We start from the raw sequence: 16811 nt of genomic DNA on the forward strand, positions 1-16811 counted from the left end.
TGCTATTGTTATTGTTGTTATTATTATTATTATTATTCTGTTGGATCAGCAGTACAGGGCAGATGATCTGAGTCTGGATTTCTGAAAATGCACCTGGCGTCATTTCTTAGGCTGCCCCGTGGGCGAGATGGTCCAGTTAGTTGAACTGGACACTGGTAGGACAGCTGAGTTGACTGATCTGATTGCTTTGCTGCATTCTCAAGTTGTTAGAAAGCCCATCATGTACTGAAGATCAACCTTCCTATTCATTGCTTCTGCCAGTTTGTCCTTGCTCTGCCCTTGGACAGACACATAGCTGGTATTTCCTCTCACCAGATGACAGTGTTCTGGTATTTAAAAGTGACCCTGCTCTTACTATGTCTTCACTTCTCCAGGGTAGTCATACCCACTTTCTTCCTCTAATTATTGTTGCTAGTGGTTTCTGACCTTACCCTAGCCCAGATTCATTCTCTGGATATATCTTAACTTGTTCAGGACCCTGTGACCCAGGGCTGTATACAGTACACCGAATGTGGTCTGACCATGGAGCATTGCTTAAAGATTGGTGATTATATAGAAATAATTAGGTTGATATATACATGTGCTTATCTATGTATCTCCATTTATATATGGATGCAACAGGTTTAAACACACACATGCCCTCATCTACCCACCCACTCACCCACACAGACACCATTTCATTCCACACACTTTATATGATGGTGGTATGAGTGTTTTGGTGTACATGCTCTTCAATCTTCAACATCTCTGAAGAACATAGTGTTCTATTAGGTCAGCCCCCAAAAGGTCAGTGGTGACATGATTCTCTTGCTTGTCTCTAGGGTTGGACAAGGACATCAGTGGTAGTGATGACCTATTGCCTTTGGAGGCTTCCCAGAAGAACCAAGCCTGTTAGCCAGGGAACAAAACATAACGTTTACGGAGCCTGAATGTGAAATATTTCCCTCTTTGAAATAGTGAAGTGGCACCAGCTACCTTGTTTGATACCTCACAAAGGTGTTTAGAACTTTGTTTTTTCTTAGACATATTTCCAATAATTATTTGTAAATTAGAGTTGAAAACCTATCAAACATTGTTTTCTCCACTTCTTCATCTATAACAACCCCTCTCTCCTGCTCTCCTTCATTTTTCTCCTAACCCCTCCAAAGCACATTGTAAACACCAATAAACAAAAGTCTTAAAAGTTGGGTAGCTCCCATGCATATGTGAGACAACAGAGGACTTAGAAGAAAGCTATAGTCATTTAAATGGGATGAGTTCAGCAGCACGAGTTTGCTACAGCTTGATCAGAGAAGCTGTTGTTTATTATTTTTTGTGTAAACAGAAAATGGGGGAGAAAGAGACACTAAGCTTTAATAATAAAATGACCTTTCTTCTGAGTAGATCAGCTTTGTAAGTGAAAATGATTCAAGGCTCAATCTAATATCTGGGGAATAGAGCCTTCCCTTCCAAAGACAGATGTGATTATGACACATAGTCAACAATGTTTTTCTTCATTATTGTTTGGCCTGAATTTGGGGTTTCTGAGAGAGAAAGGGAGATAAGGGGTTGAGGACTTGGAGAATAATAGAAATTAAATGGGGATGTATCTGTGGTTTTAGGTCTATATTACAGTTTTATTGTTGGTGTAGGTAAAATATCATTTGGAATTTATCATAAGAAAGTCTCCTAGGCTTTCTAGCAGACCATTCTCAAATTAAGAGATAGGATCTCAACTTCATGAGGTGATTTTTCATTAACTTAACAGAAAAACCATACTCTTAGCATGAGGAACTGAAGCCAGGATGTGGGTTTCCTAAGCTACCATAACAGTGCAGTTTAGAATGTGGTGTATACATTGTGATTAGTTCATAGACATTTCCTTTATGACATTCAAAATGTGACTCTGTCTATTCTAAGGCAACTTTTGGTTTCATTACTTACATGATTCTTATAACTCCATAACAATAAATACTGATTATATAGAAATGAGGTAGTGAGAATATTCCTTGCCCCTGACTTCAATATCTACTGGTAAGTTATTCAATTTTAAGTGCCTTAAATGGTAATATTTAAAATATGTATAACTGTATCAATTTCTACCACATTACTACAATTACAATGAGAATAAAACAAAACAGGAAGTGACACATAGGAAAGCATTTTGGAATGTTCAAAATAAAGTCACTAGTATATTTAGACTGTTTAGCCAGAAGTGATTGCTTAGTTTCCTCATGTCAGACACTATACTAAGCACTTTCCTGATACTCTCATTTAATCTTCATGAAAGGCTTATGAAGCATATACCATTATAATGCCTACTTCATATATTAGAAATGAAGCAACGGGGTCACAATTATAAAGTGAAGGAGTTAAGATTTGGATTTGTCTAATACTGGCACTATTAGAGCCTGTCTCAGCTAGATTACAAGAGATTCTCATGTAGCGTGGGAAGGAAATGATCTGTAATATTACAGAGTGATCTCAAGACTCAATCTGCAATAGATATGTCATGAATGTGGTGGTTGGCAGTCTCGGAGATGGCCCAAGGACTCTCATTTCTTAATATTCATGCTCTTACTTAATCTCCTCCCCACGAGTAGGAGGAGATTTCATGGATAACTTCTATTGAAGAGAATACAATAGAGGTGATGAGATATCACTTGCTAAGATTAGGTTATAAAAAGACTGTGGCTTTCATCTTGAGCCTTCTCTCTCACTCCATCCTGGATCACTTCATCCTGGGGAAAGCCAGCTGCCACGTGTGTGAAGCAGCCCTGTGGAGAAGCCCACATGATAGGGAGAGGAAGCCTGCCAATAGCCACGCAAATGAGCTTGGATGCAGATCTTCTGGGGACTGCCAACAGCCATATGAATGATCTTGGAAGTGGATCTTGCCCCAGCTGAGCCTTGATGACTATAGCCTTGGCCAAAATCTTGACTTCAGATTCATGAGAGATCCAGGTAACCTGCTTCTGGATTCCTGAACCACAGAAACTCTGAGATAACAAATGTTTATCATTTATTGTTTTCAGCCACCAAGTCTCATGCAGTAATAAATAACTGATATGAATGGTAACCAAATGACTGGCTGCAGAACTGAAACCTTTTCAAGCCTGCCTCCTTCAATTCATTCAACAAATACTTATTGAGATATTACATGCCAGGCATTAGATGTGGTTCCTGCCCTCAAACTGCTGTTCTTCTGATGGGACATGATGTGGCGGGAAAAATTTTTTTTTAAAAAAGTTAAAAATCCAAATTCCTTTTAAACTTCTGGAAAATGATTAAAAAGAGCAGAGATATGGAGCCAGCCAGAAGGGCTCGAATTGCAATCTCCAGATACGGGTTTTTGGGTTAACAACTCCTTTGAGCTTCAGTTTCTTCATCGGCACAGATGAAAACTACTTCTGAAAAGTTTGTATAATTAAATAAAATAATGTATTAAAAATACCTGGCATATATTAGGGTCTCAACAAATGCCAATTCTATGAGTATTACTCTTCCTCTTTTTAATGTAGGGAATATCATTAGATTGTGAAGGGCTGTTGAGTGTGTATAAAGAGATAAGCACAGACCATGATCCATTTTAGATGCAACCAGAGTACTTATTTCCATTAGTTTCTATGGATCCTATAAATTATGTTACGACCAGAGGAGATGAAAATTTTATGAAAAACTTTTGAGATTCTAATTTTTGTTTAACATGGACAAAAATTTGACCAACTTGCATCAGTTGGTCAATTAGATTATAAAATAATCTAATATTTATTAAAATATCTAAAGTGATATCTGAAATTGGAAAGACACATACACAAGCCTAATATCTCCCAAAAAGTGAAAAATCAGTGCTAGACTGCATTGGATTTTTTTTCGAGGAACTAAACATGACCACTAGATGGCACTGGAGTCTGATTTCATCTTTCTATTTCCAGAACAGTCCCTGGGAAAACAACAATAAGGCTATCATACATTTTCTGAGTCAGTTACTTGCTTATCTGATGTGGTACAAGATAAAAAACATTTCTGTATTGTTTTTCAAGTTCCTAGTAATCCCCTGTCAATAAATAAACATAATGCCCACTCTTAACCTGAAGCCAACTGATCTCACAACTGAGTTTCATGAACCTTTGAAGAACTTCCTGTAAGTAAATTTAAGTTTCTACAAACGAAATAAATTACAATTTACAACCAAAAAAAAAAGAAAGAGACATGATGTGCCTCTGCCAAAGCGCTGACTCCTGCTGTAAATTTTCTCTAGCAATTCCAAATCTCAGTTATGAAACATCTAGGACAGTACCTGGAAATTCATTCAAGAAGTATTTATTGAGACTTCCAGCATTCAAAGGCCCACATAGACACAGAGGCAATGGACACCCACATGGAGTTTATCTTCTAGGGGAAGAATCAGACAATAAGCAAATGAACAGACACAATAGTTTTATATGCTATGAAGAAAATCAGTGAGTAATGTGATAAAGATAAACAGGGGCAAGCTGAGGCACCTTTGATAAGATATGCAGAGATCTCTGAAAAGGTGTCATTTAAGGTGGAACTAAAATGACTATATAGAGTCATTCATAAAAGGAAGATTAGCCTGGTTCAGGAACCAAGAGGCAATGAAGAGGAATTTGGAGAGGCAGGCAGGCCAGGCCAGGCCATGGAGTGACTTAGAGTTTGTATTTCATCTTGTTGTACAAGCCACTGAGAGGTTTTAAGCAAGCAAGTTGCACAATCTGATTACATTTTTAAAACATTCTGGCTGTTAGTGGGGAATGGATTGTGTGAGATAGGATAACACTAGCAAGTGCTTAATAAATGCATAATGAATGAATGAATGAATGAATGAATGACAGTGCCTACTATGTACCTAGTACCAATAAGGTGTTTTTGATTCACTGAAATTCACTTTACACATTATCACACTGATAGAGTTAGACACTCTTTACACAGGTTCTCAAATTTCAGGGTCCATCACAATCATCTGCAGCACCTGTTAAAACACAGATGACTGCACCACATCTTTTATCATGTTCCCCTCCACCATCACTTCCTCCCACCACAGCTTCTGATTCAGGAGATCTGGGGTGGGGCCCAAGAATCTGCATTACTAACAAGTTCCCAGGTGATGCTGATGTTACCAATGTGAGGACCACACTTGGAGAACCACTGCTGTAAGAGGCTGGGCATAAAATGCCAACAGCTGTTAAAACAAGCAAAAATAGAATTTATTTTAGTTCTGTTACAGTTCAGTCTTCTGGGTGTTGGAGACCACATTCATCCCTTTCTTGTATTACTAAAATGGGAAATACTGTTCATTTCCTGACCAAGGATGACGTCCCTTTCTCCCTTACTAACACAGCTCGAGTGTTGTTCAAGATTATTATTGTGTCCAAGTTCACAGTTGAATCAGGATTCAATTGAACCAAATGTACCAACTGGTACCAAAGCTACCAGTTGACTTGGTAGCTTTGCCAGATTAGATACTCACTATCCCAGCCTCTCTTGAATGGTCATGGGACCAGGTCTGACCAAGAAGAAGTAATGGAAGCCTGTTGAGGATTCTGAGAAAGACTTTCCTCTTTAATAACAAGGAAAGCAGTGAGAAAAAAGTATTTATTTGTAGGAGACTAATCAGTGAATATTCTCATGCATAAATAGCCACCATTTAAAAAATGTGAATAGCTGTCAGTCATGGTGTGCTGGTAAATGTTAACAACAGGCTCTCAGCAATCACAGGGATAAATTGCTGATTTCCATAGTGTAAATGCTGCCATGATGGCTGATTTCAGGCTACGAATGTGAAATCACTGAACATGGAGTTGCAAATAGATGCTAACAACTGGCTCTCAAGAGCCAGTATGAGCCAGTTTCAGCAAACTATTGCTGGAGATTATAAACCTAAAGATACGGTGCATCTTTCTCTGAAATACAAGGTAAGCAAAGCTAATTGTTCATGTTTTTGGCACATATTCTCTTCTGAAATCTAGTTGCATAAACAGCTGAGAAGGTTCAAGCACAATGTTTAACACAAGAGAATACAACCAGATTTGTGGTTGAAGGAAAGTTCCTTGCCATGACTATTTACATTTTGCTAAAATGTAAACCTAAAAGTAATTTTCTGCACAATTTTTTGCATCATTATAGGAAGGGTTTTTGAAAATGGGGTCGGCCTAAGACTTCTCAACAAACTATACTTCTTATGCAGTTACCTACATTTCTCCTTAGTGTCAAAAGAAAGTAAAAGCAAACTATTTACTTGGGAGTACCTCTGAGGAATTAACAGGTTCAGTTCCTTTTGTAGAGCAGTTGTCAATGTCCTCTCGTTACTACACCCCAGTAATCACTTAAGCGTCTGCTCAGCTACTGTGCAATTTCCAAGGTCTTACAACAAATTTTAGCAAACCCTTTCTGTCTGTTACCTGACATCGCACTCCACGCTCTAGTCAAAACGTTTTTTCTCAGGTCCTCTCTACCCTTGATGCAATGCCTTAGGGTGAATAGTCTCTCACCTGGAACAGTTCATCGCCTCATTCAGGATTTCCCAAACTTCTCGGATTGCAAGAACAACTTGGGGGTGTTATAAATACAGATTCCTGAACCTCATGCCCTGATCTCCTTAATCAGACTCCAAGAGAAGGAGTCTGGAAATACGTAATTTTTAGCAAATGTCCAGATAATTTTTCATGATGCAATTTTAGAATAACCCTACTTTATCTGTCTTCTTCTTATTGCTCAACTCTCAGTTTAACCACTGCTTCCTCAGGGAAGCCTTCCCTGGACCCCCAAATAAGGTTGGATCCCCTTCCTATCTGTTTTATACTATGCTCACAATACTTTGGACTACTTTTTAGTTTTTACTCAAAAGAACTTTATTGAGAGTATTTCCTACAAGATTGTAAATTTCATGAAAGTAGAAAGTGTGTCTTCTGTATGACAGTATCTTCAGTGCCTATCACCATCTCTGGCACATAGTAGATGCTCAATAAATATAAGGTGACTGACTGTCTCATAGACCTTTTGTTCTACTTCTGTGAAGGGAAACCTAAAGATATAGTCACTTCTTCATCTAGGAGCATTCATTCATAAGGGCAAGCATATTTTTTAGGTTCACAACCAAAATATGTATCCTTGTACGAGTTCCATACCATCATGGGTCTTGACTTCCTTAGTTTTAAAAGAAGTAGGAATAGATTAAAAAAGAACAGTCCCAGTAGATTTAGTTATGAATACTAGGGGTTGAATGTGAGCCTTAGAAACCTGACGCAATAGGAAGAAGAATACCCTTACTGTAAGGAAATATATATTTTTGCTTCCAATCCGCTATGGTCACAGATTCCTTATCAGAAATGTCTAACTAGCGGAGCTTCCATTTCCTTTCTGGGACAATCTCAGTTCCCACTGGTGCTGTCCCTGGTGGTTTTGGTTGAGTTGAACTTTTTTATTCCACTATCTCCAGAGGGCAAAGGCTCAGCATCAGAATCTAGCACCATGTGTCAAGGCGGTGGTAGTGGAGGCGGAGATCAAAAAAGAGATGCAGCTTTTTCAAAGAGCACCGTATGTCTCTTTTCATTTCCAAACCAAATGAGATGGATTAGGGAATAAATGTAGAATTCGTGTCAACCTCTTGAATCTTAGGGATCAGACACCTTAATTTTATTTTTATGTCTTTCTTAGGCACCCCTTAGGCCAAATGCCTGACCTTTCACTTTTTAGTCATTCTTATCAGTTCCTTTAGTTAAAATCTAGAAGTATAAATCTTATAGGAACCAGATAGTCACTTGATACCTATTTATTGCATTCATCCTATCTGCCAGACACTACATCTATGAGCTAGCCAAATGGAGGTTATTGTCAGACATGACAAATGAGGAAGAACCATTTGAGAATAAGAGGTGACTAAGCTTAAATCTATTCCTGGATCTGGGTACAGTGGCTCATGCTTGTAGTCTCAGCTACGGGGGAGCCTGAGGTGAAGGATCACTTTAGCCCAGGAGTTCAAAGCCAGACTGGGCAATACAGAAAGACCCCATCACTAAAAGTAAAAACAAAAACAGAAACAAAAACAAAACCCCAAAACTAAAAACATTCCTAGGATTTAGAAAACATAATTTTTAACTATAAACCCAACGGATGAGAGACTTATATGAACTAATGTTGGTCCTAGATTGTTGAAAATGTAGGAAACATTGGAGATCCTTTAGTGCCAGGTTTTAAAACATTTTTAGTTTTGGTTTGAACAAAATCTTATTGGAAGCACACTGTGCAAAATGACCCCAAAGAGCTGCTAAGGTTGTCACAGAAGCAAGGATCTTTGGCATCCCATCCACCTTCTCCCAGTGATAGTTGCTGAGGACACTGCAAATTCAGTTGGAAAATCATGCACCTACTAAAACATCTCCATTCTACAAATAGAACTCTGAGGTCCAAAAGGGAAATTATCTTCTCATGATTACAGAACTCAATAGAAGAGCCAGGCCAAGAACCAAGATTTTTGGCTTCTAATCCATGGCCTGGTTCACATCGCTATAGCATAGAACATCAAGCATTCTTCCTCCCTAATGTATGCAGTTCCTAAAATCAGTCCCCTGGTGGGTTGGAGACACTTCCAGAGGTACTTGACACTGTCATTCGAGAGTGTCTAAGGAAACAAACAGAAGCCAAACCCAAATCAGTCCAGTAATTAATTAAAGTCAATCAATGTGTAGATAACCACATTCTACTTGTACAGATTCAGAATCTCCATGTATGCAAAACACTTGAAAGTCAAAGAAGTAGAAACTAGAATGTTGCGTGACTGCAACCCCAGCAGAAACATTCAGTTACTCACCCACTGTAAAACACTCCCGGAAAGGGATTTACATTGTGCCTGGGTGCCTGATGCATTCTCTGGTATCACCAGCCACATTTGAGGTGAAGGGAACCAGAAGAAACTCAACACGTGTCAAGGTTTTCCTAGACTTTTTAGTGGCAAGGTTTCTCACCTGCTTTGTATCTATTATTCCATCAACCTAATTAAAATCCCCATACAGTTTTGGGGCAGAGATTACCTAAGCCCAAAGCAAATGAATTAATATGACATGGTACATTAATGTGGGAGATCAAAAAGAAAAGCATTTTCTCTCCATTTTGTCCAGCAGGTTGCATATCATTACCTGGAAGAGTAATTTCCGACTCCTGAAAAAGGATGCCTTTACTGGCTACTCCTGACAGACAAATTGCATTTGTCCCTTTGTATTTATTTTTCTGTTAATAAAATTGACATCACAATATACTATCCTCAGAAATGAAAGTCTGCCTTTACATTTATTTAGCCATCTTTCATGATTTTTCTTCCAGGAACTCATGTATACGTGGCAAATTTTGTTACTTTGACTAGCCTGCTGCTCTCTGTCAACCACCGTATGTATCTTTTAATTAAGTAGAAAAGAGATCTTAAAAGCTCACATAAGCCTAGGAAACTCTATTTCTGGCTGACAGCAATGTCTCCTCATTTACTAGCAAAAGCACAGATTGACAGAATGGAATAGATCAAGAAAATTGATCGTTACTCATATGTTGGATAGAGTCAATATATGTAAATCCATCCCTATTGCTGGCAGGCCCTGAGATGCCTGCCATGCAGAACAGACATAGTTACAGGCTGTTTTCTAGTCCAAATGCCAGCCTTTTGCTTTAATGCAGCAAAACTACAGTTATGTACTCAGAAAGCTCTTTTGTATTCATAACTGCAGTTTGAATGTGGTTCAGGACAGAGAAACTATATTTACGAGTTACCATCTCTTCCGAGTCAATACAATTTGCAGTAAATACAGTTTAAGTTAGAGCTATGGTATAGATGCTCTGGGAATTGTCTTTGTGGTTTTACTGCATTTTTCGGAAGCATTTTAAATGCTCACTGCTTTCGAGTTCATTTCTTTAAAGTGAACAGCCTCATATGGTTTTTGTGAAGATCAAGTGAAATAATAGATATAAAAAAGGTTTTGAAAAAATTAAAAGCATTATGCAAATGGGAGATGATGATGATTGTTACCTTTTGTCTCAAGATCCTTTTGCTTAAGGGTGATACTCCCTAGTTATCCCAAGGCCTTTTAAAATCTTGATTTAACTCCTGAACACGGGAGGTGGGTGTTGCGGTGAGCCGAGATTGTGCCTTTGCACTCCAGCCTGGGCAACAAGAGTGAAACTCCATCTCAAAAAAAAAAAAAATCTTGATTTAAAATTGTTGGATATTCAAAGTAGCAGTGCCTGAAACACAACGTCTAAGACTATGAAATGCACATTATGTGTTTAGATAGCCCTTAACATCTCAGAGAGAAATAATTGTGAACCTCATAGCATCAAAGAAGAGTCATGTTTCTTTCCTCAGGAGTAGGACTCAATGGTGTATGAATTTGAGTCTTTCAAGAGCTCTTAGAATTGCTGCCTTCTTTCCTGAACCTAACTAACCTATTTAAAAGCTAAGACAGTGTCTTTTCTATGCTGTCAATTGCCAGAGGACCACGGTTCATAAACACATATACGTAGACCATCATTCAGGCTGATTTAACACTCATAATAGGCCGGGAGCGGTGGCTCACGCCTGTAATCCCAGCACTTTGGGAGGCCGAGACGGGCGGATCACGAGGTCAGGAGATCAAGACCATCCTGGCTAACACAGTGAAACCCTGTCTCTACTAAAAAATACAAAAAAAAACTAGCCGGGCGAGGTGGCGGGCACCTGTAGTCCCAGCTACTCAGGAGGCTGAGGCAGGAGAACGGCGTGAATCCGGGAGGCGGAGCTTGCAGTGAGCTGAGATCCGGCCACTGCACTCCAGCCTGGGCCACAGAGCGAGACTCCGACTCAAAAAACAAAACAAAACAAAACAAAACACACTCATAATGTATGGCAGCAATCACAGGGAAAGCCCTTCTGAAAATGGGACAGTCTGAGCAAGGAGGACTGGGGTCTGCTGTAACTTCACCCATTAATTCATTTCCACCCATTCTAGTCACTCCAAACAACACAGGGCCTCTCTTTCAATGCTTCTTGCCCTAGAAGTGGTAAATGCCTCAATCACCCAGGGCAAGTGGCCAAAAATTTTTTCAGGGACAGAATGACATATGAGAGTGGGAAGATTTTAAAGATCTCTCATTTCAGGTCTTCTCCCTATCACCCTCATCACTTTCTCTCCCTTCTATTGTTAGAAGGGAGAATTCTATTGTTAGATTCTACACAGGGCTTCCTCCACTGTCTATGAAATGTGCTCTGGTCTTCCCCATTCTTAGTTTTGCTGGCATTTTTGTTGCTTTCCTGTACCTCCTTTGCTGTCCCTAGTAAACTTTTTGAGGGAGTTCACCTCATCACTTTCATGTCATGATCTCCAGTGGAATTCCTTACAGTATAACATCTCCTTCGACTGCCCAGGTGCTTTCTCAGAAATCCTTGGTAACTTCTTCATTGCTAAATCCAATGGTGTTCTCTCCTTTGGTATTCTATTTAATCTTTCTATAACTGTGACATTCTTGATACACCCTTCATTGTAAATCTCATCTATTCCCTGGGTTTTGGTGTCTTAGTCTTCCTCCTTGTCTCTTCTTCACCCTCTGTACATAGGGACTCCCAAAGTTGCTGATCTTACCAGCCTTCCTTACTTTCGTTGTGTCCTAGTCTGTTCTGTGCTTTAACAGAATACCAGAGACCAGGTAATTTATTTTTAAAAACAAAGATTTATTTTCTACAGTTCTAGAGGCTGGAAAGTCCCAGGTCAAGGACTCTGCATCTGATGAGGACCTTCTTGCTCTGTCATCCCATAGTGGAAAGCGGAAGGGCAAGACAGCATGCATGAGAAACAGCAAAAGATAGGATTTGCAGCCTCAAACCCTCTTATAATTGGCATTAATCCATTCATGAGGGTGGAGCCCTCATGACCTAAACACCTCCCATTAGGTTTTATCTTTCAACACTATTGCATTGGGAATTAAGTTTCTAACATATGCTTTTAGGGGGACACGTTCAAACTATAGCATATTACAATCTCTGTCTCAGTGGAGTCACAGGCACCAGAGGCTTCTGCTGTCTGAATAGTTAAGTCTCCAAGCTACCTTTCTAGCACTGACCTTTCCAACGGACTTCAGATGTGTTTTTCTCGTTGTCTGGTGGCCATAGCTCTCAAATTTAATGTACCCAAAGCTCAAATCATCTCACTCCCACAAGATAGATCCTTTTCTAAATTTTTGTTTTTCTTTCATGTTCATTTTTATTCTCAATCACTTTTCCCCTAATAATCTAGTCTGGAAAACTTTGAATAATTATTAGCCCTTTCCTCTTCATCTCATACCTACACTATATATCCTTAATATTTTCTCAGAATAAAATAATTATAAAGTTTGTAGTATCAAATACTAGCTAGTAATTTAGCTGAGCCTACCAGTACCATCATATCATTTTTTAAGCTTCCTGTCAGGGAACATTTCAAAAATACACAAAATAAGAGAAAATAGTAAAATGAACTTCCATGTATCTGTAGCCCAGCTTCAACAATTATTACCTCAAGTCATTTTTCTTTTCTTCCATATTTTTGCCACCAACACCCTGAAATATTTTGAAGAAAATCTCAGATAGCACATCATTTATTTGCAAATACTTAAAGTGTATGCAATGGTTAACTTTACGGGTCAACTTGACTGGCCTTGGGATGTCCAGAAAGTTGGTTGAATACTATTTCTGGGTGTGTCTGTTAGAGTGTTTCCAGAGGAGATTAGCATTGGAATCTGTAGAGTGAGTTAAGCAAATTTCCCTCCCCATGTGGCTGGGTATCATTCAACCTCCTGAGGGATTGAATAGAGCCCAAAAAATAGAGGAAGGGTGAATTTGCTGTCTGCCTGACTGTTTGAACTGGGACATAGATCTTCTCCTGCCCTCAGTACCCTTGGTTCTCAGACCTTTAAACTTGGACTGAATCTAGATCATCAGCTCTCTGGCTCTCAGTCCTTTGAACTATAGCCCTAGATTTCCTGCATCTCCAGCTTGCAGAAGGAACACTATGTGACTGCTCAGCCTCAATTACTGAGTGAGTCAACACCTTATAATAAATCTCTTGCTGTCTCTATATATGTCCTCTTACCTCTGTTACTCCAGAGGAATCTCAACGAATACAATATCTCTAAAAGACTAAGATTCTTCAAACTAAACCATTATATAAAGTACCCAAAACACACAATGATCTCTTAATATCATATCTAGTCAGCAGTTTTCACGTTCTCTGTTCATTTTAAAAATGTTTTCTGGGAGGAGATGCAAATAATGCTTACACTGTAATTCATTGATACATACCTTATATATTTTTAAAGTCAAAGTTTCTCTTAATCTCATCTTTTTTGGTCCTTTTAGTTATTGTTGAAGAAACGACAATTTATTGGACAGAGTTTACCTCAATCTGTATTATACTGAATGCATCCACTTGGTATCATTGAATATCCTCCTCTGTAACCTGTATTTCTTGTAAAATGGTAGTTATATAGAGAGATTTGACCAGCCTATTTGGAAAGAATACTTCACAGATATTCTTATATACCTCCACTGGAGAACACATAGTATCTTATTGTCACACTTTTTGTGATGTTAACAGCCACTGATGATCATTGGCCAGATTCAGCAACATACTAGAGGTTATAAAATGGTGATATTTTAATTATCTCATTGCTTTCTTAGTATATTTGTTATCTAGAGTATTTCAGGAAAGAGAAGTTTTACTTTATCAACTATCTGGCTACTCTAAGACAGCAATTCCCAACTTTTTGGCACCAGGGACCGGTTTTGTGAAAGAATTTTTCCACAGACTGGGAAGGTGGGGTTGGCTTTGGGATGATTAAGGCACATTGCATTTATTGTGTACTTTATTTCTACTACTATTACATGGTAATATATAAGGAAATAATTGTAGACCTCATCATAGTGTGGAATCAGTGGGAGCCCTGAACTTCTTTTCCTGCAATGAAATGGTCTTATCTGGGGGGTGATTGGAGACAGTGACAAATCATCAGGCATTAGATTCTCATATGGAGTGTACCACCTAGATTCCTTGCATGCATAGTTCACAATAAGGTTTGCACTCCCATGAGAATCTAATGCTGCAGCTGATCCAATAGGAGGCAGAGCTCTGGTGGTAATGCAAGAGATGGAGGGGGGTTCTACATACAGATGAAGCTTCACTTGCTTGCCTGCCACTTACTTCCTGCTGTGCAACCCGGTTCCTAACCAGTCATGGACTGGTAACACTCTGTGGCCTAGGCGTTCAGGATCCCTGCTCTAAGATACAGGTCATATAAAAATGACAGGATAGCTTAATTATCTTTATTTATTGGTTTAAAAAATAATAAATTTGTTTCCTAGCAAGCTTCAAAATTGACCAATAATTTTGTTTTGTATGCTTATATATCTGTGAACTCAAGGAATTAATCTTATCTGATGTGTTCGAATTAATCAGAATACACTCTCTGGAGTAATTATCCCATCTTTGGCCACTGTGAGCCTCTTCAACTTAGCTGCTGACTCTTTTTGACACAAGCTTAGTCAAGCAACCTTTGATTGCTTCCTTGTTCTCTGGTGCACTGTAGGCTCATCGTACACATTTCTGCCTGAGTTTGCAACCATCCACATCCAAGGAGTAGGAAATAGTGTTTAAAGACTACAACCTGCATGACACGTATGCTTATTATTAATAACTTGATCACTGTTTCTAGGCCTTTTCAGTGGGCAAAACTAGAAGCCAACTTTAATATAATATCCTTATTCCTCGTTCCCTCATTTAAAACATAGTCATTATCTACATTGTCAGAGCATGTAGACATTACATACTAGACTGCCTCATTTATAGTGTATTTTTGGTCTTGATTGTACAGGCAAATTGATATTTAATGTTCTTTACCCATGCTTTCAGTAAATTTGGTTGTCTGAAACTCATATTTTAGTACAGGGATTTTTAAAAACTTTATAATAATCTTTTATGGAACAATACTTTTGTAAAATACAATGAAAACAAATTACTTGAGAAATGATTCATGTACTTGGATGTCATATACTTTATAAAAAATGTCCCATGTACTTTATTTTTTAACACTTCATTTACATCATTTTGATTTGATTTTTTTTCTTCCTTTCCATGTTCTATTTCTCTCATTGCATTATTCTGTTTATTGGCATTTGTGTTCCTCTTGGCTCAACTTCTTTAGTGAAACGATTTTATTTATTTCTAGTTTTTTCTCAACTTATGTAATCTCTTATTTTAAGTGCCATAAAAATTGTGAACACTTGCTTTTACATCCATTCTTATTTCATTGTGGTTTGATAGACTCCTTAAGAAGAGCACATGAGAACAATGTTCTCTGTGTTTTTGCATGTTGACATCAGTTGACCATAGGCTTTTTGTACTTAAAAGTCAGTTTGGCTGAACATAAGATTCTTGGCTGACATTTTCTTTCTGTGAGTATCTTAAATATATTACTATAATCTTTTTAGCCCTAAAAGTATGGCTGTTAAAAATTCTAATGACAATATAATTTTCTTTCTACTTGTCTTTTTGGTGGGAGAGACTAAAGATATTTTCTTTAAAGGATGGTGTTGGCCATTATGGGTCAAATTTCAAGTCCCCTTAATACATAATTTCTAATAGTTTTTTTTTTTTAAGAAAGTTTTCAAATTATAATTTCTCTTCAGAGATGCCTTTTATGTAACAGTAGTTACCAAATTTGTTGTATCATGGAAGCAGCAGTCTGGCAAAAACAATGGAGTGTTTCACAGAATAATATTTTTAGATGTATAAAGGAGAACATACAGCATTTCAAAGGAAACTAATTATACTGAAATACAGTTGTCAAAACAATTTAAAATTATGTTGCAGTAATATATTAACTTCTTTATTAACTATTAAGTAATGAGATATAGATCTTAATTAATAAGATCTAAATATAGTTAACAAATTTTAAAAAGTGATGAGCATCAATGGTATTTGGAACTATTTTTCCAAACTGTAATTTGGTGTTTTGACTTTTGTGATTATTTTTGATGATAAAATCATAGATACTGGCAATACTACTGTGGTTTAATGCATATGTTGATAATTAAAGAAAAACATTAAATTTCAGCCAGAGGTCAGTAAAAATATATACATACTATATTTCTTAACCAAGTTCATTGCACCACCTAAATTTTACCCATAAATCCTGACATCCAAGGGCCCTAGGTTAGGAATCCCTATATTAGACATATGTTGAAATTTCTAAACCATCATTTTCTTTCAGGTGCTTTATTTTCTAACACTTTATTTACATCATTTTGATTTAATTTTTTTTCTTCCTTTCCATGTTCTATTTCTCTCATTGCATTATTCTGTTTATTTGCTTTTGTGTTCCTCTTGGCTCAACTTCTTTAGTGAAATGATTTTATTTATTTCTAGTTTTTTCTCAACTTATGTAATCTCTTATTTTAAATCTTCATTAATCACCTCATTTCTGAGTTATTCCACTTGTGATTTCTGTCACAGCTTCTACCATTAGCTTGGTTTATTTTAGCTCATTTTGAAATACCGGGTTTCGGTCTTCATCTGGTTTTGCAGGCATGTCCTTCTTTGTGCCTCCCAGGTCATAGGGAATTAATTCTGCTTCTCATTCTTCTGAGACTGCATACTTTTTCCTTTGCTCATGCTTAAGTAAATGAGTTTTTGTGTACTTTTAGGAGGGAGGAATGGGCTAAATAACTTTTCTAGATTCATGACTCTAGGACTCCCTCTTCTGTTTCTTACCTTAAAGTAGTTTAAATATGCATAGGCTTGCATTTTGTGGAATCTCTCTCT

At 37.8% G+C, this 16811-nt stretch overlaps 1 long non-coding RNA gene across 1 annotated transcript in view; it reads left to right on the plus strand.

Annotated features, from left to right (window-relative positions):
• Positions 1–1910: 1910 nt before the first annotated feature.
• LOC117082345 overlaps positions 1911–16811 on the plus strand; it is a 48364-nt gene continuing 33463 nt past the window's right edge. The window contains exon 1 of the long non-coding RNA XR_004436560.1: positions 1911–2013. This is a non-coding gene — a long non-coding RNA (uncharacterized LOC117082345). The remainder of the gene's footprint in view (positions 2014–16811) is intronic.

This window comes from Trachypithecus francoisi, unplaced genomic scaffold (assembly GCF_009764315.1).
Source record: "Trachypithecus francoisi isolate TF-2019V2 unplaced genomic scaffold, Tfra_2.0 Lachesis_group9, whole genome shotgun sequence".
Classification (NCBI taxonomy): Eukaryota; Metazoa; Chordata; class Mammalia; order Primates; family Cercopithecidae; genus Trachypithecus; species Trachypithecus francoisi.